This window comes from Ochlerotatus camptorhynchus, unplaced genomic scaffold, assembly GCF_037179485.1.
Source record: "Ochlerotatus camptorhynchus isolate MF236.1 unplaced genomic scaffold, CSIRO-AGI_Acam_v1.1 ptg000485l, whole genome shotgun sequence".
Classification (NCBI taxonomy): domain Eukaryota; kingdom Metazoa; phylum Arthropoda; class Insecta; order Diptera; family Culicidae; genus Ochlerotatus; species Ochlerotatus camptorhynchus.
Window position 1 is genome coordinate 585,149 of NW_027040970.1, and position 24,978 is coordinate 610,126.

The window sequence follows — 24,978 nt, forward strand, 5'->3', positions numbered from 1 at the left end:
TGACAGCATCACGGATCTCATTTTTCAGGAACACCTTCAGCACTCCTCGTAGATCAGACCGGAGATACGTTTGACACCACCGCGGCGAACCAGACGACGGATGGCGGTTATCTCGAAGAACCTTGGAATGACGCTTGGCGCCTTCTTTACCAAGATCTTTTCCTCCTTTGCCACGATCAGTCATTGTTGCTTGTTAGGTAGAGTGGATTACCTAACCTATCACCACCTTCCTACTGCTGCTATTGCTGCTTCTGCTGCCTGCTAACCACACCGTCCGAAGCGAAAATGAGTTGAGGCTAGACAGCAGCACTCTTTTATATTTTTTCAGGTGAAAGCAGAATGCTGTGCAATCAAGTGGTACTCGATTATGACGACTGGGTTTGGGAAGAACGTTTATTTCATGAAAACGGTGATAAAATTATCACTTTTTATTTGTAGATTGGACAATGCTTGGCATTACCACTTTTTCAATAGTTTGTTGTTGAAAATAATCATTTATTTCTGATCAATTGGTGATAAAATTATTGAAATTGGTCCAGGAGCAGCTGAGTTATTATTGTTAAAAATCTTTAATAAATTTGTTACATTTTCCATTTTCGGTTTTCACAAAGTGTACTCCCATATATAAATCACAGAAATAGTCCTACGTCAAAAGAAGCCTGATTTCACCACGAAAACAGTCTTATTTTATTTCCCATGTTCATTATCCCTAGTCGCCCTTGTTGCGTTTGCAACCACTCGACGGATCCCTTGAGGAAATGTGTGATATTGTTGTGTTTGTTTTTTGTTCTTCGGGGTTTTCTCGGACACGCCCGTGCTGTCAATGATCACAGTCACAATAGATAAGTGAAAGCAAGCGACGGCACGTGCGCATTGGAAGAGCAAATCGCTCTGTTGGCTATTCCAATCCGAGAAAACACCGAAGTTGTAAGTACTACCTAATAAAAAATAACCATAAACGAACGATAACCCAAATCATTGAACTATTCATGGTTTGGATGATACCTAGAACACGTCGTTAAGCAAATTAACCATACAATTTTTATTAGGGCTGTAATGTATTGTACTTAGATATGTATTTTAATTAAATAAATATTACAGCTTTGTAGCATGTGGCAAATATTACAATTGTACGTTTTATTTGCTCTGCTGAAAGACCGGTGCCCATCGCCATTGTTTTCAACAGCCCTACATGATTGAAAGGATTTTTAGATTTTTGAAAATTAAATTTGAGTAGGTTTCATTAAATGAACACTATGAACTAATCAAATCTAATCTAATCTAATCGAATCAAATCAAATCAAATCAAATCAAATCAAATCAAATCAAATCAAATCAAATCAAATCAAATCAAATCAAATCAAATCAAATCAAATCAAATCAAATCAAATCAAATCAAATCAAATCAAATCAAATCAAATCAAATCAAATCAAATCAAATCAAATCAAATCAAATCAAATCAAATCAAATCAAATCAAATCAAATCAAATCAAATCAAATCAAATCAAATCAAATCAAATCAAATCAAATCAAATCAAATCAAATCAAATCAAATCAAATCAAATCAAATCAAATCAAATCAAATCAAATCAAATCAAATCAAATCAAATCAAATCAAATCAAATCAAATCAAATCAAAACAAATCTAATCAAATCAAATCAAAACAAATCTAATCTAATCTAATCTAATCTAATCTAATCTAATCTAATCTAATCTAATCTAATCTAATCTAATCTAATCTAATCTAATCTAATCTAATCTAATCTAATCTAATCTAATCTAATCTAATCTAATCTAATCTAATCTAATCTAATCTAATCTAATCTAATCTAATCTAATCTAATCTAATCTAATCTAATCTAATCTAATCTAATCTAATCTAATCTAATCTAATCTAATCTAATCTAATCTAATCTAATCTAATCTAATCTAATCTAATCTAATCTAATCTAATCTAATCTAATCTAATCTAATCTAATCTAATCTAATCTAATCTAATCTAATCTAATCTAATCTAATCTAATCTAATCCAACGCTAACACAGCCTGCTAAGCATCCTGGGAAAAGATTGATATATCTCCATAATTTGTCGTGCCTATTTGATATATGTTTCACACATATCAAAACGACCTACTGTGCAAAAACCAAACACTAGATGACTCGCGATCGGGATAACCTCGATCACGAGTGATCTAGAATTCGGTTAACAAATGGAAATCAAGAACAATAAAGTTAAATTTATATGCATGTTTTTCAACTGGAATAAACTCGCGATGGTGCGGATTCATAAATAATGAATTCAAATTGCGCCACCCTTGCATTCACTTGTTTCACAAATGGCATAAACGACCCGGAACTCGTACAATATATTAAAAATGTATGAATTCTTCATAAGGCAGATAATCACCGACAAACCGAAATGAATGACCATCATTTTCCTCCAGCCAATTCAAGCCACGCAATAATTAGATTGCTTTACTTTTCTTCCAGGAAATGCAGGTAATGTCGGCCTTAGTGTCCCTAATTTGGGCCCATACATAAATTCAGCAATCGACTAAATTTTCAATAGCTACCAAAAATATCCATAAGTAACGTCCGAATAACGCGTTCAACTAGATAAAATTGATAAATAGCAGATTTTTAGCGATGGGCCCAATCTTAGATCCATAGACCAACATTAGAGACATTTCCCCTATAATTTATATGTTTCACTGAGATCAGCCAAAAACCAAGCACTGCATGATCGAACGTGTTTTCGGTATCTATTCTATTACACCACACTTCGTGAACAAAGGCGTTGGTCATCACAGCAACCAAACAATATATCAGCACATTAGAGTTCATACCGGATAACACATGGAACTGAGAGAACACACTACCAACCATTGCCCAATGGGGATAAGTGGACGAAAAAATACATTTTATTTAGTAGCATTTCTGAACTTCCCTGGAACAAAAAATATGATTCACATCATTTCTTTAGGTAAACTACTTACAGAATTGAATTAAAATGGTTTTATCCTGGGGAGAATACAGGAAGTTTAAGTTTTTCTTTTGTTTTTTATTCCCAAGGGAAATTTTTGTTTAGGAAGAAAAAGCGAAAAACTCAATCTTTCTGTATTTTCCTCAGGATGAAACCATTTCCATTCGTTTCCGCAAATTGGTCACCTACAGAAATTATATAAACTATATTTTTGATCCAGCGAATTTCAGTAGTACACAATTAGATGTATGTTTCCGTTCATTTTTCCCCATTAGATCAGCAACGCGCGACCAAAGAATTTACAAAAATTAAAAGGGGTTACATATATGTAAAATCGACCAAAAAATCGATTTTTCAAAAATGGTTGAATTCGATTTAGGTAAATACGTATTCGCATTAGTAAACACGTGTTGAGGTGAAATGTTTCTGTTTGTAAATAATTGACTACTAAAGCGTTTGAGTTGATTTACGGGTACCACGATATTTCAGGACAGGATAGACCATTTTGGCTGAAATTTGATGTGAAGACTCACAAGCTGTATCCCATGTACATGACAAAGCCGGATTTATTTTTTTTAAATACAAAAATAAAAAAAAACTGTCGATTTTTAATATGAAAAAACATAAAAATATTTAAATTTTCTTTCTACATCCACTTTTCAAAAATCGGCCTTAATCATGCATACAGGACCTGTTTAACGAGTATTCAAACCCAAAAATGAGCCAAGCTGGTCATAGCAGTGATGAGATATCTTGGGACCCGTTGTAAATACAAATCTCACGACGGAACCGAAAATAACGGAAAACCCAAATCACAGCTCACACGACCAAAATTCATTTAAAAATACTAAAGGATACATACTAAATAGCCTTCAATTTTTATACTCACGCACTTTCTAGAAAAATCTTATCAACCCAAAATCGAAAAAAACGCGACGAAAAATATAACAACTTCAAATACCTTTTCGAACTAGATAAATACATAAACATCCATTGGCCTAACTACGGCATACACATCAAAATTGTTCGCTAGTTGCCTAACTTAAATATTCGAAAAACTAATTTAGCCCCTCCTAGAATTTTTCGACCAATGATAGTTCACTTTGTTTTCACCGAAAATACCACATACCGAAAATATTACAAAAAATAGTGAAAATTGTGATTTAGGATTGGTGATCGACCTCTCTCCCCCCTTATGGCATAACATTTAATTATTAAATAAGGTCTTAACTGTCCAATTTGATATGATTAACACCTGGGTACGGAAAAGTCACAATATCCTTAATTAATTGTTACCACACTCAGTCTAAATGCAGTCGTAACATGCAAATGGGGTCTGCAAACGGACAATTACTAGTCAAATACTACCGATGAATCACGAAAATGGTCCATTTGGCCACTGACGTGTAATCATTGGCAATTAAGATCTTATTTCGCTTCAATTTTCCTCAAAGGATTTTCCACTCCATCAGTACGATGTGGTAATCGACATACAGCAGCCTTACGTCCCGCGCGTGGTCTCTCTCGATCAATAAATTCAACGTTGCATGTTGAATGAATATGCTTTATGGAAGCGCAATCAGTTAATTACTACGCAAGCTTTTATCTATGTTAAAGGCTTTTATTTGTTTTACCGAACATGAATTTATCGATCATCCCTACTGTGTAATGACACCATCACGTAATGTGACTTCATGCAATCCATTCAACATAATATTAGAAATAGCTGCAACTGGATTTAATGGAATATTTCAAAGGTGTACCGGATGTTTGAAAGATGAACTGAAATGATGAAAAAATTCCTTTTTTATTTCATTGTTATTCACTAGTGATTCTTCAAACATACTAGTTAGCGCCTCATTATTTAACTCATCAATAAATAACTTGATCGATGGTAACCATTCAACGATTACCCTAAGCTTCAATCATGGACCCTGATCATCTATCCATTAAGCAAAATTACTCACAGCATCCAACAGATCTCCATCACTGAACGAATGATTTTAGCTGATTCACGGCTCTTCCGAACAGCGTCTGCTGTTTCCATCACCCCTATGATATAATATTTCGTCAAACACAGCGGTAACGGCAGTAAATAATTTGAAATTTTCAAAAATTAACTCCGTCGAGTCGAAATCGAAATCAATCAATCAACTGCAAAATCGGAAGAGCAATTTTTTCTACTCGTTCCTCTATTGCTAACTGAACAATACATCACTGTTAAGTAAGCATCGATCAAATCCTAAACGAAAGTGAAATTTATTGAACGAACAATTTATGATGTCCGCGAGTTGAACATGTCGGAACAGAAGAATAAGATATCAACGGTACCGTAACGGATTTAATTACTAGCTCCACCCATTTCGTGCCTCACATTGAACTTGAACTTTTTTTTTAGTTGTATCCAACCAAAAAATAAGCGATGCTCATCAATAACCGTCCATGGAAACATAATTGACAATTACCACAGACGTACACAAACGGTCAATCACTTTTGCAGCTTTACGTAGCCGTAGTATGGAGTTGTTATTAATGTGGTTACGGGTGTGCAATCGATGCGGCCTAAAGATGACCTGTCAGCAGAGAATGAAACACAAACGAAAAAAATATGTTCAAATGAATGTATGAACGATAGGGTGGGTCAACAATTGTGCCAAATTTGAGCGAATTTGGTTACGATCTTGATTTGAGGGAGAATTTTATATAGGTTATTAGGTTTGTTTAGGAAAAGGTAACCTGGCAAAACTATTCAGCACACCTTTGTCTAAAACCGCAAATCGATTCGACTTCTGTGCAAAAAGTTATTAAATGTATACTTTAAAAGCCTAGTGCTCCGCGCATACCTACAAGGCTACGCGGAGCACTTGGTCTAAAGTAAACGATTAAAAACTTTTTGCACACCAGTCGATCAACAAGACGTGATCAGAGATGTTATGCCTCAGAACATCCCGACGGTGATGACTGGGATGGAACCCAGGTCTGCTGGGGTGAGAGATAATCACGCTCATTAATACACCACCGGCAATGCTACCTTCAAATCTTCCGCAAATCTAGATAGTAACCAAATTCGATCAAATTTGGCACAGCTGTTTGAAACCGCAATACAGATTGAAAGAGCAGTGGGTAGCAGGAGGTTGTTAAGTTGACCCACCCTAATGAACATGAACACGGATGTAGGGATGTATTTCTTTAGTATATATCTGGCGAAAATGAGGTAGTTTATAAACTCTATAGAGTTCATTCCCATATTTATTGCCATGAATTGGACTCAAAAGTGCAAATTGAGGTTACTCAGTTAGTGAGTTAAATTTTCATTGATTTTCCCGGAAATACTTCTTGAATAAGGGGGAAAGTTAGTAATATTTCACTCAATCTAATAGTATGCTCCTAGACTGAGAAAATTTTTCGTCGGTTTTCCTCATATTCAAGCAGTTTTTTCTTGGAAAACTATGGAAAATTTTACACATTCACATGACGCAAGAAGGTCGATGGATGGAATGGTGCACATTTTAGGATTGACATAATTGCAATACCTCAATAGTTTTTTATGTCTGACCGTTTGTCAGATTTAAATATTTGGACTGAAAATGATTTATTCCAAATTTTCGGAAAATCACCTGTTTTGAGAGATAAATTGTAAATCCAAAACAATGGTTTAACAAAACTAGTTGCTATTTTTTCAATAAAAATTGGGGTATTTCATCAAGACCAGGTCCTTTGCCGGCATCGAGACTTTCAAGAGTCATACAAATTTCTTTAGCAGTGATATTATTAACTGATACGTCATTTTCCCTTTCATATAGGTAAGACATAGCAAAAACAGTTTTTTTTAGATTTCCTATTTTTAATATCAAAATATGCTATTGGTTAGATATGAGAATGAGAAATAATTGTTAAAGTGAGTGATATCCAAAATAACACATATCACATCATTTTTCATATCACGGCACATACACCATATTGCACTATATTAAAAAAAATATTGGTTTACAGCATGAAATGTATTCAGAAAAAAATCTCAGTTTTCTTCTTCTTTTCCTTGATTTGTTTTCAATGGATCTTGTTTTCCGTGCTGTGCACCAATGCTACCGACGCCAGTGTGGCAGCTCCCACACCTGGACCCTACCTATCGACCCATCAACTCATGAAGCAGGGACCAACGGCTTTACTTCCCTTCCGAAGGAAGTCGTGATCAGAGATTTTATGCCTCAGACTAATACATAATAACAGCGCATGCTGATTTCCATACAAAATGATCAACTTTGACATGATGTGACTTTGTTAACTCATGATCAACTGAAACGTTCGCCACAGAACTACAATTTTTTTTTTTTTGTATTTAACGATTACAAAATACCAAATTTTTCGAAGCACCTGCCGGAAAGTGAGACACTAGGTAACATTTTTCAAAATAATAGCAAAATAACAGACACTTTTAAAAGTTGATAATCACGCAAATTTGATAACGTATAATTTAAAACCATTACACATATTTATTATGTTGCAGTTATTCAGACATAATATTTAATTTAAAATAATTGTCTGGATTAACGAACCCTCCGGTATATCGTGCATTACGGTAAAGAGTTAGACAAGAAGTAGGCAATTATCGGTCAATGTTTTAAAAAAAATGCAATTCTAAATATTAGCATCGCCTACTATATCGATTATTCTGTAAGTCACCACAGCAGATGGAATCATAAACGACCACAATTAAATAATTGACAGCACCGGAGAGAAAATAAAACATGCTACTTTAAGTTTTTAGTATGACATTTAGCCCAAATTGTTGGCGGTTTATTAAATTATTCTGCAATTTATGGCTTAAATTCTTTCTACAATTTAAATTTAATTCTTCTACAATGTCTTGCTTCTAAATCCATCTGGTCTCATTGCAAACCGTTCATAAATTTTCTGTAAAGCTACGCGTGCATTTCATTGCAGCAAATCAAAATCTTCCTTGAATCTTAGATAGAGTCGTCTCCCTTGGACTTAGTAATAATGTGGAATTAGCATTGCGAATACTACTGCCATTCGTATTAAGTATTTTGTGCGGATCTGGATTTTCTGTCACGGTATTTACTACACTAGTCTTCAAAAATGACATGCAATATGCTTTGTCCACAGACAAACATATATAACTCTTTGAAAAAGTTTTTGTTGAAAACATAGTATCTCGAAACATAGGACCTCAGTAACGACATCTCTCGGGTTTCTTGCGGAAAACAAGCTTGCTCGCTAAATCGCAAACAATATTGCATATAAGTTCTATAGAATGCAAAGAAACGTCAAAGTGATCCGATGCCAGCGCTGTGGCGAGTAGTTCGCGGAACTGATGATATTCAAATCAACCGCTAAATGCGTGAACGAAAATAAACAATGAAGCGTTACATCTGTTTGGCTGTGATTTGTCAATCACAGCATTAAAACGGTAGCTGAAAGTGTTCAGGCGCATGTTTATCATTGAATTTAAACTACAAATTAAATAGGGGTTTCCACATAGCACATCGTAAACGTATAGACCTTTGGAAATGTGTAAACTCCATTACAATTCAATAGACTCTAGTATATTCACGACAGTGTATGTAAAGATTTATTGAAACGCGTGTTAGTCTAATTTTTCTTGTATTTAAGTACACGTAATCCAAAAATTTATTACATTGAATTTCCTATCATCCTCCGCAGCGAATACCGCAAAGAATGATATAAGTTGACCATGCAGTCGATGCAATGATTTTTTATCTTTTTTCCGTCTACGCGTTCGACATACCCGCCAGCTTTTTATTTACAGCATCGTAGAACGACGCACACACTTGCTCCAATTCCCGCAGAAAAAAGCATCCAAAGCCGAGTATGAGAAAAAAAAGTGCGCTTCTTATTCGCTTTTAACCTATTCAAATTCCGCAGCATGGAGAGAGCAGTGGAGAAAGCATATTTCTGAACATCGCAACGTTCGTGGTTCGAGTCCCAGTCAGCAACCCTTTTCTTTCAGTATAATTCATTTCACTCACTAATTCACTCCACATTTTTCTTTCTCGATTTTCTTACCAAACCACAGCTCGGTATATCCCATCCTTCGTTCATGCGATCTCTACTAACAGCCTGTGATGATGAATCCCAAATAATTGTAAGCAAATCATACATCCTTCGGTTGGGTGTGTCTATCTTTTTTTTATGAAGGGGGAACGGTGGTAATCGATTTTTGAAATTGAGAGCATGGAACAAAAAAGTCACTGATATCTAGCTGATATAAAAATGTATCAAAGATCCTCCGTTTCCCACACCGATTCTATGACATTACCACGAATTCCATTACCCCGAATGTCACTACCCCAAATTCTACTACCCCGAATGAACCATTTCCCACAATCACATCCCGAGCAAGAAGCGATAACTAACCGATAACATATCAATATTGTAATACCTTGTTTTGGTATCCTCGTGGTAAAAAACTTTGTTTGATATTATTCAGTTATCGAAGTATTTTGAAAAATATTAAATAAATACCATAATAAGAAAATGTGATCTTTTTTGTTTTTCGACAATGTGGCATTAATAAGTTACTTGCTCCTGAATTCAATTTCGCTGAATTTCAAAAATAAATATATGTCTAACTAAGTATCCAGAATATAACGCAAAAGAAAGAACGTGATCATGAAAATGGTTGCAGTTCATGCTAACAAATAAGAGGTTCGAGATTTATGAAGCTGCAACAGATGGATTTCAAATTAAGAAGTGCAAAATACACACATTTTATATTGTGTTACTCATAAGTAATACGAGTGAAAAAAAAATTGTTCAATATATGAGCTGATGGCTTTCATCTATCAAAGAACTGCTCATGTTTTAAATAAGAAGCCAATTCAAAGAAAAATAAATGGCTTACGAGTATTTAAGTTTGGATGCTGGGTCATTAGGTCCAATGGTCATTAGGCCGAACGATCATTAGGCCAAATGGTCATCGAACCCATTTTTTGTCGTAGGATTACGTCTTTCGGCAACATATTGGGGTACAATTTCAAAAAACCAAAACCGATCGCGTTACAAAAAGTGGTCAGGTTTTGACCACTTATAACTCTGTCAATAGCGGATGGAGTTTAATTCTAAGCAAGCCAATCGATTGGAAATTTTTCTTCAATGCTGCTAAAATGAACATTTTACAAATTTTCAATATGTCACTATTGAAAATTACACAAATGTCCAACTGTTGCAATCGTGATACAAATTATCACCGATTGCCTGCCACAGATTTCAAAATCTAATTTCCTCCGGTCAGTGCTTATTCAATCACCGTGTGTGGTGGTGTCCGGTCGGTCGTCATTAGCAGCAGCAGGGCTTTCGGTACGTGGCGTTGAACATTGTTCTCCAGTACACAACGAAAGGCTGCCCACAAGCAACGAGCTGCAGCCCACATGAGCGTCCATTCACCGAAGAAGAAAGAAGAAGCCGCACCGCTACTGATCGGATTCAGTAGCTTTTCGTGAGTCGCTGTGTGTCATCTATGCCAAGCGCGTCACCTTCGTTCGAAACAACATTCAGCTCGCCAGCCTCATCCGTGCTGAATACCCTAATAGCTCAGCATTACTCAACCATCACGGAAAAAACTAATGTGGTCAAATGCGTAACAGTATTGAAGTGGTACATAAAAATTCTCACAATGATCTATCTGACCTTGTCAGTTTATCAGAAACACTTTCTCCGGGACACTAGAAAAAATCACAAAAAGTTATAATTTACATGATTGATCGCGAATATCTCGCGATTGTAAAATTTTAGCTAGAAATTCCTCCAAACAATTTTCGCTTTTTTATTATCTATTGAATAAACTGAAAATTCCGTGCGTTTGGTGCACGTAAATGCGTAATTTTGTCATCAGAAAACGATGCGTGGCTTGGATACAACATCTTACTTGTTTCAGTTTTTCCAGTTTTAATTAAGTTTTGACGAACTTCCTTACACAGTTATGTTTTCAAGATATTTAACACTTAGATATTTTTTCAGACTTGGAAAACTTTTTTAAAGATCTCCGACTGCGATTTTTGATTTTTCCGGGATGGAAGAAATGTTATACGTCTCCTGAAAATTTAAATATTCAAGCGTGACGAGCAATTTAATTGCAATATTTTGAAGAGTTTTTCCTTTTTTCAAAATTGAGCAGTTTTTTCGAGTTTTAATGATTTCGTGGTTTTTGGCATCACGAATAAAATATGCCATCACAATAATTTTCCTTCGGGTCAGTTTCAGCTAGATTGTCCAAAAGCGTTTATCTGTTTCAATTAAGGAGTGAGCTCAAAGAGAAAGAGAAATGGCTTACAAGTATTTCAGTAATATTGTTCAATAGCATGCATGTGTCAAAAAACTGCTCATGTATCAAAAAAGCTGTCAGCTCCAACAGGGTTTTTAATTAATATCCATCGATAACGTATGCGATAACGTATGTAATGCAAATTCATCATCTCCGTCGTTAACGCTGATATTATCGACCGTTATCGATTAACCATCCTGATCTCCAAGATAGAGACATTATGTTTTGTTTTTGTTTAAGTTAAATTTGATTGTTTCACCTAGTATAACATGTTATCGACAGGAGCACATATCGTGGTAGGGGTAAACAATAGTTGCAATATCCAAACCTACGACTGGATGCCTTCCTTCAAATAACAACTGAAGTGCGATAAAAAATCGGTAGAACTGTTTCAAACACATCGTTGGTACTTGAGCGGTCGGCTTTCATCTCTTTTTGCCAGTGGTGGCGGGGGGGACACCCCTCACCATTCCTCTCCAAAGGGGGAGTTTGGTAAAGAGAGATGAAAAAACCGATTTGTACCTTCCTTAAAAAGTTGTCCTAGCTCGCTATCTACTATCTATATAAAATTGCACACTGCCGTACTCTAACGGAACTATCAACTCTATGCTTTCATCTACTCCATCTATCGTATAAAAAATACCACTATAGTCTGTTATTTGAAATTAGCATCTTCAACTATGTTATCGATATTCTTTCCTTTCGACTTTTTGAAGGGAAAGTTACAAAACAAACAGAAAATGATCAAAAGCTCTTCAATTTAATAAAGTTATTAATAGTAATAATAATTTCCTTCCTACCCCGAATTCCATTACACCGAATGGCATTACCCCAAATTTTGAATATCTATTCGAAATTTGGGGTAATGCCATGCGGTGTAATGGAATTCGGGGTAATGTGGTATTTGGAGTATTTGGTCCTACGGGATAGTCGAATTCGGGATAATGGCATTCCGGCTAATAGACTTGGGGTAATGTCGTAGAACCCTTTGCACCAAAATTGTATCAATTCCTGACACAAACCAAAACGCAGTTGAAAAGTTCCAAATTTTGCAATCATTCATGTAGCTTCAAACTTTCTCTCATGGTCAATCGAGACGGACCACTTGCAGCGCACGCCTATAAAGATAAGCATGTGAACGACTACGGCCAACACTGATATACGTAACTCTAATGCTGCGCTCAATTCGGACATCAATAAGGCGTTTGGTCCATTTTCGGCTGGTGCCAAAAGTTCGATCACCTTGGAAAACCCACGATACACTCCATTGGCATACCGACTCGATGCTGCGGGCAGAAGTTCATCGTTTGCACATGGATGCAGATCATGTAAAATTTCCAATAAACGTGATAAAAATGGCACATTTAAATTTTTCTAATTACTTAATGACTGACCGTAATTGCCATGAATGCAAAATTGTTCGAAAAACTGAAAAGTAGAAATGCGATCAAGAGGCGACGCAACACATTCCTTCTGTTTTCTTGATGTTGTTTGATTTATTGTTGGTAAATGTACAACCTCCGCTTGATCCACACCCTCTGCAATTGAAAGGTTGTATAACTGCGCCAGAAATCAACAGCGTGCTTGCACTTTAAATTTTGCTTTCCAAATAATCACCAAAAATCGGCTCCCTATAGTGAATCCTTTCACATGGATGATGGTTCAATCTCTTAGAGACCTCTCCTCGATAAAGCTAAAAAAAATATCACTATTTCTTTCAGTTAATATTTTCCTATCACTTGAACAAGTTGTTTCGCTTTTCAGCAAAAGGTGTATGCTTCCTCTTTCACACATAAAAGTAAAACCAATCAAGATTTACTCTTATATTTTGCTTCGTCGGCTACTATTCACCGTATGCTACTCTATTGGTCCGTTCAAAACCTCGGGGCTAAGATTTGCTATCAGATGCAGCGCGCAGACAACCAGGCGAGCACCATTACAGGTGATGCGCTGCGAGAAAGTGTGAAGTAAAAGATCGGTGAAACACGTGCGGTCAAGATTACAAAATTGAGCTGCCGGCATGATGCCACGTGTGGCTTGAACAGAATCAGCCTAGCCGAATCGTCAGCAACGAACCGTTCGTAGGCTAATTACCTTGTTTCTTTGCAAATGCAGATCAGAGCACTTAACGCGACCACATGCTCCAGACAACCATGCATAACTAATTCGATAAGACTGACGCTTGCTCCCATCCATTCACGTTTTGATAAAATAGCTTAATCAAATTCACAGTCATCTCTGCACGATATGCCAAAGCCATTTAACGTAAAGCTAAGCATGAACATAGCAGGTGTTATTTGAGTTTCGCGATGCACTCGGTTGAATTCGGACGTTTCTCAAGTAAAGTGTTCGGTTCCTCAAGCAGCTTCTACCAATGAATATCTTACTTTTGATTTTTCATGCAAACGGCTTTAACCCCCGCTTGTTGAGTAACCGGGTCGGGTATGGACGGAAGTGAAAATCGGATATATAATAATAAAAAAAAAATACATAACGAGCGATATGATTCAATGAAACTTGATAATTTTACTCATCTCTCTAATTTTGATTCTGCTTAAAAAAAAAATCCTAATGGCTCTCGGTCTTTAGAAGATCCTTTTCACCACATCTGCTTACGCATGTAAGAGTCTTTTTGTTTTCTTCGACAGATTAACATAAAAACTTTCTAACAAAACAAGAAAAAATCGATAACTGTACAAATGGATATGTAAATTCGGTTAGGAAATTTCAAATCAAGGGGACACTGAACCAAACACCAACTGCCAGGTCTTTATTTAGGTGCTTGAACTGCAAACGCTGCCATTGTGAACGTCTACATGTCTCGCAATTAGTGTATTCGAATCCACCGTGGTAGCGGAAATCTTTCCATCTACAAAATGTCCTCGAATATGAACAGCGAATTCTGCCTGGCTGCCACAGCTCTGTCGGCACAGGAAACAAAAATTGTTCTGCGGTTGCACCACTATACTCTGGGTCACGTTGGATGCTACACCGGACGTGTTGAGGCTGTAAAGAGTCTGAAAGAATGAGTTAGTTAGTTGAAACGTAGTCACCAAATACCTATAATATGAAATTGAGACTGCATAATGTATTCAAGTTGATCTTTCAATTGAAACCTGCACAGCAAAAATTTAATTTTGATATCACATCAAAAATCACTTCAATCGTATAAAAAATATGGTGTAATATTACTTGTCAAAAAGGACAAAATTATCATTAATACAGTGCATGAACTGACATTACGCTGCTTTTACTGCATTTGTCTATTTTTGTGACCATAAAAATTACATGAGATTTACGACATGATTGAAGTGCATCCTCTTTAGTATTAAAATTTATTTTTTGCAGTGTGACTTTGCGCAAACCATTTGAAGTTTATAAGGAAACTACTATAAGAAACCCAAACATGATGTTCATGCTCATTTTCCCTTAATTCTTTGGGGGAAAAGATGGCTCTACCGTGACATTCCCTATTACCCTGAGGTAAAGGACGCTTTAGGTAAAAATCAGTTCTTCAACCATCATTTAATTGTGTATAGTAAACATTTTATGCAAAAATATGATTTCTAATTTTTGTTCCAAATTCAATAATAATACTTAATTTAATTACTTAATTGCGCCCAGTTGAGGCGTGGAACTTGAATTATAAAACGAACGGGATGCATCCAGATGATCTGAAGATTGTCCAGATCATTGTTCAGTTGATCCAGCTAGATTGTCGAGCATACATTTTTGAAGCTATTGCGCCACTAAAATCCAACCACGGTACAGGTAACTATACCTCGATTTAAAACACGACTACAATTCAACATTGCCAATAGATAGGGAAACATTTCTTCTGCTCGATGGTGTTGCTGGTTTGTGTGATTAATTTGCCATTTGCGAGAAATCGGCGATGAAAGTGCAAAGTGTCGTGTCGTTAAAATTGAGATATAGGGAAGAGCGCTACTTCGTCGTAATCGCCCATTTCCGTTATATCGAGTAGAAATCTTCAATAATGTCAATGAATTCACCGTGCACAAATCAATAATACGTTTGTTCAGATCCGTTAGTTTGTAAGCCACAACATAAAGCTTATTATAGCGCATTGTATGAATATTTACACTAATTGTTCTCAAAACCAAAAAAGCACTCCTAGCGAATATACTTTTTCTACCATCATCCGTAGGACGAAGAAAATCTAATGGCGTTTCAATGCGTTAGGACGGAAATTATACTCGTAGGACGAATTTAGAATCAAGAAGCAGTGTTAGACTAATAATTTTGACTAATATCTCAAAATTGTTGGACTCTTTATCAAATCCAATGGTACGTATGGAAAGGTGAATAAATTAAGAAGTTATCTTTAATAAAAAACATTCCATGTTTTGTTCAAACCCTTTCAAAAAAGAGAAGTAAAGTGCGGGATGTGCTTAGTAGGACGGAAATTAGATAAAAAACCCTACCTGTATTAAAAATTAATGTGTTCCCCAAATTCCTGGTTCTTATTCTATCAATAATATTGTTTTATATGTGTATGTAGCCAGTTTTCAAACTAGTAATGCCTTAGTAAAGATGACTCTAACGTTTGCAGAAGCCATATAAACCTAATCCAAATCCTAATTCGTCATGCTTCACTTCGCTTCGGCACACCCCCATAAAATCGATCATTTGACTGCCCCGTAGAATTTGTTTTACATCAGTCGCAATTTTACTCGTGATACATCTATTTGATGTATGAATGTTAGATGAAGCTGTCTGTTTACATTGCTTTTGAGTCGTCTACAGAAAATGGTTCCCGTATGACGGAGTATTGCTACGCCCTACGTCACTAAATATTCACTGTTTGATGTGACACCCGGTATTAGGAGCTGCGTTGAATTAGAGCAGATCACGGTATTTGTCAAAATCAACGCATTTGCTAAAGCGCACTTGAAGCTTTGCAAAAAAAAACTCTTAAACTTCAATCTCAAACTCTAAAACTTCAATCTCAATGAGTAAAATTTTCCTCGATGTTCCACGAAAATCATCTTGAATATGGGTCATTCCAGCTCAAGTGGGTACACCACCTGTGGTCGATGTCACCGATTTGAGCCAAACTTGGCCAACACGCTTATTTTGGCATCCTGAACAAACGCCTTTTTTGATTTTGCTCTAAAGTACCTAGATCCTTCTGGGCTACAACCCTGTATTTTTGAGAGTTTTAAAAATTTCAACTTTCAGAAGAGATTACTCCACAACCAAATAAGCTATTCGTGATCTTAGAACGTCAATTTGAAGGTTTTTTAATGTTTATTCTTATAGGTGTACCCACATTTTGTTTTTGTAATAGTTACTGCAGTAAACAGGCTGATTACTGGCAGTTTTTCTTGAATTCCTTCTGGTACAATAATATTTTTATGTTATTTTTCACATGTTCTGGGCGGGATTCTCAATATATGAAATCATAACTACCAAATTTATTTACTTCTGTCCATAATTGATTTGTCGTGAAAGTGAAAAATACGTTCCTATGGGATACAGCCAAAACGTGAAGTACGATGAAATCAGATGATTAACAGGTATATAAAATTTCAGTTGTGGATGAAAGCTGCTACTTGAGTAATACTCTTATTTGAGTAATTAATCTCACGAGCAAGAATGCATTTTTTTATTATAGTTATAAAGAAAAATAAACGTTGAATCTTTATTTTTCATTTTTTGAAAACACACTTTCCATTCATGAACGTAACTGTCATGTTCTTCTTGATTTGAGTTGAAAAATGACAATGTTTACTAATCATGAACACTGAATGTTCATTATTCAATATTCATGGACATTTTCGGCAGCTTGTGTCACTTTTTTTCGATGGAGTGAACTGATATCCATCCGTACACTCGTCTATGGACGATTGCACCGATGAACTCGAGAAAAAGTGACACAAGCTGCGGGAAATGTTTACTAATTATGAACACTAAATGTTAATGCGCATTAGTAAACATTGCCCGCAGCTTGTGTCACTTTTTCTCGAGTGAGTGAACTCAAATCCATCGGTGCACTCGTCCATTGTCGATGGAAATCTAACAAAACAGACATGGACGAGTGCACGAATAGATTTGAGTTCACTCACTTGAGAAAAAGTGACACAAGCTGCGGCACTAAATGTTCATTTTTCATTTTTCATGATTAGTAAACGTTGCCCGCAGCTTATGCCACTTTTTTTCTCGAATGAGTGAACACCAATCTATCCGTGCACTCACATATATGAGCATACCATCAACAGACGTTTGAGCGGTTTTATAAGTTTTAAGCTGGAATTAATTTTTGGTGATGTGAGCGTGTGCGCTTGAAAATTCATGAGAATCTAGAGCTTTAAGTTTTTTGAAGATTCACACGCGACTGAATTCTCTCAAAAGGGCTGATATTTGGGAATGATGTTCCAAATACTGCTACTTATAGTGAATTCATTTTATATCGGTGTTGGAACTGGTCGGAACAGTTCGAAACCGAACTTTTTGTCAGTGCGATCCTCAACCTTAAAAACAAACTATCTAACTGACGTTTGTCAGAAAACAAGCATATCCGATCCAGATTGAACCTGAATAATAAACCAATTCGCTATAAGTTAGGCCGTTCGCAATACTGAGTTTCAAAATTGTTTCAAACTACTCGACAGTTCTAAAATTTGAAACTGTCAGAAATATAAATGAAACTGCAACGCGATCAGCGCAACGCACAGTTTTAAAAGGTGTTTATTGATCTTAACATATGTGTGCGTGTGCAAAGTTTGCTATAAATCTGGTGGCATTTGAAATAATTTCTGAACAACCAGGTATCATAAAGGGATATCTGAGAGACATGATTTGTATTACTGGACAGTATAAGATCTTCAGAATAATTGATTCACCAGAAGTATTGAAAAAAATATCGAGAGAAGTTTTGGAAGATCTCCTGAAGATCTTTGGAAAAAATAGTAGTCATCTGGTTTCCTGAGAGACATTATTTGAATTTTGGAATCTTCAGAATAGTATCTAAATAGTATCTAAATAGTAGTAGTAAAAAATATCTCTGATGATGACATGAAGGGTTATGAAATAATGTCTGAGTCGCTTGATATCATATGAGAAAATATCTTAGGGAAATCATTTTGATTATTGATTATTTATGGAGATCGCTGATCACCTGATTGTCTTTGAAACATCTTCTTAGTTAGCTTGTATCGTGAGTAAATATCTGAAAGACGTGATTTTGGGAAACAGTTGTAGATCTTCAGAATACTTGATCAGCCTGAAGACTTGAAAAAAAAAATTATGAGAAATTTTTGGGGATCTCTGATCAGCTGAAGGTCATGAGTCACCTAGTATCATGAGAGAATATCTGGGAGATGAAGTCTTGGAAAAGTATCCAGAGGACTTTATGGAAATCTAAAAAAAAACATGAAGGTATTTGGAATAATTTCGGAGTTGCCTAGTATCATATGAGAGCGTATATGAGAGATATGATTTGGATTGTTGGACTGTTGGATATTTTCAGAATGATACCTAATCAATCTGAAGTCTTGAAAAGGTATATTAAGTTTATCATGAGGATCTCTAATCACCTGCTGGTCTACTGAATAATTTCTGAGCAACCTGGTATCATGAGAGAACATCTAACAAATGTGATTTGAATTGATGGATAGTTGAAGATCTATAGAATAATACCTGATCAACCTGAAGACATAAAAATATCAAGAGTTCAACAAAATTTGATACAGAGTTCCATTCGTGTTTCAAACCTGCTCAGAAATAAAACATAATAGTCGAGCAGTTGCAAATTGATGCAAAAAAGGGCTCGAATCACGAAACTGTTACCCAGCATTGCGAGGGGTGCGTTTCTGGTGTAGTTTCAAATTGAAACAGTCTATATAAAATACAACAGCATTGCAAATGGCCTTAGATGTAAAGGATAATTATTACTATTACTGTGCCTAGATTAATTAATAGACCCTAAAACTTCTTGTCTATGCTCGATCTTAAATGTGAACAGAGTGATTTTTTTTACTCAACGACAAAAAGCTTAATTTAGAATTGAATAACAGTCATGTCATATAATTTCAAATTATTTACTTTTACATGACATCTGGATTAGAAAAAGGTTGCTATTTTGGGGCCTCAGGTAGCCTAGATAGTTAAGGTGATACTCTAAGGAAGCCTTAGCGTGAAACTTCAAAGACACAAATGTCAGCTTCCACAAAACAAACAAATTTGAAATTGCTATTCTCTGTTTGTAGTAGCACAGCAAACAAGGAGTAGAAATTTCAAATTTGTATGTTTTGTGGAAGCTGAAATTTTTGCTTTTATAGTTTCACGCTAAGGCTTCCTTAGATTATCACCTTAAGGCACGATATTACGCAGGCGGCGGGCACGATTCCCGGCCCGGTCCAGATAACTTTTCAGCTTAGAAATTGTGTCTATTTCGCTGGGTATAAGGTATCATTGTACTTGTTACACAATAAAGGATGAACACGAAAAAATCCGGACACATTAAAAACGCTGCCATTCAGGCAATTTTTGAGTAAATTTTTAATATTTCACTGAATCAAGTCAAGAGTGTATAGAATCACAGTAGGCATTGGTTGTCAGGATTAGTGCCTTTGTTTTCATCATAGCTTCACCGGAGCAAGTAAATCGTTAATCAATCCTGACAGTTTTTGATCAAATTCTTGGGCAGGAATTTTATACCTCGGTTGACCGCAAGAATTTAAAATCAAAAAGAAGTCGAAATTCCCCAAAAAGTTCCTTGTCTGGCAAGCAATTTGCCTGCAGTTTTGGGGGGTGAAAAACGAAACTTTCGAGAAGTACCTAACCATGAACCAGCAAATTAATGCATACGGAAGAGAATATTGCCTTTTCTGGAGCAGTATGAGGTGGATTGTCTATTCTGGCCGAACTTGGCAAGCTGCCACTACTCAAATTCCACCAAATAGTGGTACAGCGAAAATGGGGTCACAGTGGTTCCCAAGGAGATGAATCCAGCCAATACTCCGGAACTAAGACCAATTGAGGAATACTGGTCAAATGCGAAGCACATACTGAAGAAAAGGGTGGAACTGCAATTGACCTGAAGGATTTCAAGCGGAAATGGAATTTGGCAGCCAAGCAAGTTGGAACAGAGCTCATGCAAAAGATGATGGGCCGTGTACGAAGAAAAGTTCGAGCAATGGCCTATGGTAAGAAGGAAGAGTGAAACAATGGTCTTTCAACAAGCATAATACCTACTAATGTATAGCTGTTACGTTGAACTATGAAAAATAAAATGCATTTTTTAAACACCAACAAGATTTTCGTGTCCAGATTTTTTCATGTTCAACCTTTATACAAATTCATGCATTGGAGAGCAGGCATAGCGTCGTTAAGAATTTGAAAACCAGACAGAAGAAGGTGAATTTTTGGCCGTGCTAATCAGGTTATAAAAGATTTATTGTATGGTGAAAAGGTCAGTTCAGAATTCACTCACCAGGAGGCGCTGATGTTCCATTTGGATACTAATTGTTTGCTTTCGCTTGGTTGCTATATTGGGTAAAGTTGTTCAGATGGACAAGAACTATTCGATTGTTCAAAGGACAGTTCAGAATTCACCAACAAATCGTTTCGCGGAACTGTCCTTCCGGTTTCTTATTTGTTGTGAAGTAATGAGCCCATTGGTAATAGAAAACTTTGAGAAGCTGCTCGACAGAAATCCTCAAACAAGATTCATGTGTCTCTATTACGAGTACATGACGCTGGAGGTTGGCCCTTCTTCGTACAATTCCAATCGTGTTTACCTCCAAGACTGTAAATTTTGATCTGACCGTGTTGCAAGAAATCCGTGGAATACCAGATCACTATTGGTCGATGATTGTTCCCTTAACTTCTGCAAACAAGTACTACCATGTCAGTAGAAATAGGATTTTTTTCACAGATGAGTCAACTATAAACGCTTCCACTGGATTTGGAATCTTCAACGAATTTCATAGCGCCTCATATCAACTGCAAAAACCCTGTCCCGTATACGTTGCGGAACTAGGAGCCATATTCTACGCAGTAGATCAAATTGCCTCACACGGATAGCCTTAGCTCGTTGGAGGCTATTCGTTCAATGAGGCCGATGAAGCACTCCTCGTATTTCCTGACCAACATCTGAGCCTAATTGGTGTTGACACCGACTCTGTAGCTCTTTACTCATATGGCAACATCGATAAGCAAACGTCAGAATGTGCGTGAAACATGGTGGACTTCGTACTATCCTTTCACTCCACCGAAAAATCCCATACCATCACTTAAGTCTAGGTCCCATCTCATTGCTCTATTCCGGGTAACGAGAAAGTGGACTCGTTGGCTAAAGAGGGCAATTTGTATGCTTTTGATAGTGGTTATCACGAGATCGTTCAGCTTTGGTCATGCACCCTCCATTGTGTTGCTAGATCCGAGCTATCCGCATCTCTCAGGGCCCGAGGAAAACAACCTATGCGGCCCGTTAGAGACATCTTGGCGAGCCGAAATCTCGGCTATTGGAATTTAATTTATGTGTTTTTAAAACGGATAGATCTGAGGATTTAGTAGTTAGTGTCATCTTGTGTCTCCTAAGTTGTTAGCTGCCCATCGGTGTTCCCCCAAATGTCTGTCATTTTCATCAGATGTCGCTTAGTTCGAGATCAAGAGCACATTGCTCTCCAAACCTTGTGTTCTCAATTCCTACCCTGCCATCCATTTGTTACAATTTGTTACCCCTAATCTCGAGATAGCCCCGAGTAAACAGCCCCCGCTTTACTAACGTTAGTTTTAAGTAATTTTGTAATGCAAACAATGTATATCTGCTCCGCAAAGCTACGACAAATGCCGTATCCGGCGAAACGGCACAACCGAAAGGGAAAACCAATCGATTTCTTTTATAGTTATTCAATTATTAAGTCAATTTAGTATACGAACCAATCAGACATTTTGAGCTATTAATCTAAGATTCCGAGATATTCCAAGTTTTTTTATAAAAGAATAGTTTTTCTTTGAAAAAAAGGAATGTGTCACCTAAGGTCTGTACATTTCAATCGGACAGGAAACGAATTCAGATTATTGTTTAAGACTACTAGCTGCTTTTCGTGCTATTACGGGTTTTTGTTTTTTTCAAAAATTTCTATTTGACCACATTGAACTTGCACACTCGTGTTTTTATTAAAATATTTTTAATTTAGCTTATGTTTACAATTGATTCATCTGTATTTGTGTTTTACTTATGTCTCTGCTTTTATTTTTGTGCCAAAGTGACGGTAATGCTGATCGCCATAGTTTGAAGCGAATCTCTTTTTTTGTCTTAAGCATTCTTTTACTCTATTTCCTAGTTCTTTAAGCACTAGGTCCTAAATAAGTGAAGAACAGACAAACGTCTATGATTTTAAGAAAATTTTCACGTCCAAAAGCTAGCCGTGGCACTTAACAAGTGTCACATTAATGCCGTATACAGACCTTATAATGCCTCAAAATGGATATTTAAAATGGAATTGGACCAACCTGGCCCTACCTGATTGGACATCAGAACCGCAACAATTACTGGAAATAATTCTCTGTTAAGACAACGAAACTCCATTTCAGAGCTCCTCACCTGATCTTATCCTGAACAATGTAAACTTTCTAACCTCGAATGAACCACCAGTAACGTAGATTTAAGTGATATTTGTTATTTTATTTGTAAAGCTTCGAAACAGAATTATCGGCTCCGTCAAGCTTCCGCGATAGGGCCAATTAAAATAAACGAAGTGAAAAAGAAATATAGTATAATGTAAGGTAGCCTAACATTACGGGTTACGGGTGATCGGGATTATTCAGTCGATGGTCATTCATGGTGATGCGAATATGGACTCCAAAATCGAACCAATTTCGACCTGTCAAATCGAAGAATTTTTTTAAAGCGAATACAAGTATTGCAGTCCTTTAATATTAGAAATAATCAAGGTCACCTCGAATCATTCAATTTATGATCAGATGTAGTGAAAGGCCTAATTTTTTCAAAAACATCAAAATCATTTTTCTGCATCTGTTCACCAAAAATGTGTTCATTTAGCTTCTTCCTTCTCTTTCACGAATTTACAAACGTAAACAAACGATCGAAGAATCACGATTGAGCTTTTCGTGAAATGCACGTGAGAAACGCTTGCTTCCAACCGATGGCGACGAATCGATTATTTAAGCGTTGCCAACATTGAACAATATATCGCTTCGCATCTCCCATTATGCGACAAATAAAACCACTTTACCAAACCTAGGTGAAAATTACGATACCACAAAAATATGGACCTGGCGACTCTTGTAAACAACCTTCCTTTGATCCAGGTTCTTCGGTAGGCAAGTAGACCACGCTAAAGTTGTTCCATGCTCCATAAAGACACACCAACCTCCAAATTAGCCCCGTAACGTGGATAGATCACCTTTTCGAGGTACGTTACGGGATGTAAGATCTACCACCGATTCCTAATCCTGACTACTTCAAACTAGGGAAACAGGATTTTTCAGTGGACAAAGGAACACATCTTAGTCCTTGTTACTTTTCATGCCATGTTGATAGTGACAAGACTCGGCTTTGTCCACCGAAGATGATCTTGAAAGAAGGGAAAAATTAGTTAGTTAGTTTTCAACTATGTGATTTCTAATCTTCCATTCGATGTTCGCTAGTTTGAAGTGGTTGAGACTAGGGTTCTGATGCATGGTCATTATCGGTGTCATCGCGCCGAGGGTGTTTCAACACTCCGAAGGGTATACCGTATGCGTGATAATGTTTACACCATCGTACAAATAAGGTTCCCGTTTCACCTGTGCATACAATGCACAGTGGTTTGAATGCTCAATATCACGAACTTCTTTATTTGCGCCTTCAATGCCGGTTTTTTCACTATGATGTCTTTAAAAGAGTTTTTGCATAAAATAAGGCGCAAAGACTAGTGATAGGTTTTAGTTCGGAACTCCACCACAGGCGGCGCTGCAAAATCTAACTTTTTACATTTACAAGATAGGTATGTGGTGTCTGGAGCAAAGTTGTAGATAATTTTACTACAAAAATCTTTGCTGAACACACAAATCCTCTATATTCCTTAGTTTTGGAGATACGTAGCGTTTAATATGACGGTTCAACAAAATTAAATTTTTTTCACTTTTTATAACATTTTCAAAAAACTATAGGTTTTAGAAGATTATAATGTTCAACAAATATTTGTATTTTATTACAATACAAAACTTTGTTAAAGACGTCCAAAGGTATCGATTACACAGACTGAGTTATTCACAAATTTAGTAATTTTTTTTACATATTTTGTGCCCTCACAGACAAAAATCCGGCAAAATCCGGCTGGTGAATCTTGAATAGGATGAAAGCTTGTTCAAAAGTGATCTCAAATTCCATTGAAACATTTGCCCTTTTTAGTATCCTCGTTGATTATTTTGCATTTCAAAAAGGTCTTGACCACGGACATCAGAGTAATTGCCATAATCATAAATCACAGTAGTCTACTTGAAGGTAATATATAATTTTCAGTTAGCTATTATTATATTATAATTAAATGATTTAACGTATTACGTTATACATCATTGTATGCATGTATATATAAATATATCAAAAATATTAACAAAGATTACACAATATTGTTATCAAAAACATTTTCATCTTTCTCTTCCACACCAAGCATGTATTTCGCATCGCTACAGAGGTCATTAATCGGCTTGTC

The 24,978-nt window shown here is 36.3% G+C and overlaps 1 protein-coding gene across 2 annotated transcripts in view; it reads right to left on the bottom strand.

Moving 5' to 3' along the window:
- Positions 1–13,859: 13,859 nt before the first annotated feature.
- LOC135712485 (ras-interacting protein RIP3) overlaps positions 13,860–24,978 on the bottom strand; it is a 28,006-nt gene continuing 16,887 nt past the window's right edge. For both annotated transcript variants that reach the window (XM_065235427.1, XM_065235428.1), the window contains exon 7: positions 13,860–14,307. The gene's annotated coding sequence lies outside the window, so the exon portion shown is untranslated. The remainder of the gene's footprint in view (positions 14,308–24,978) is intronic.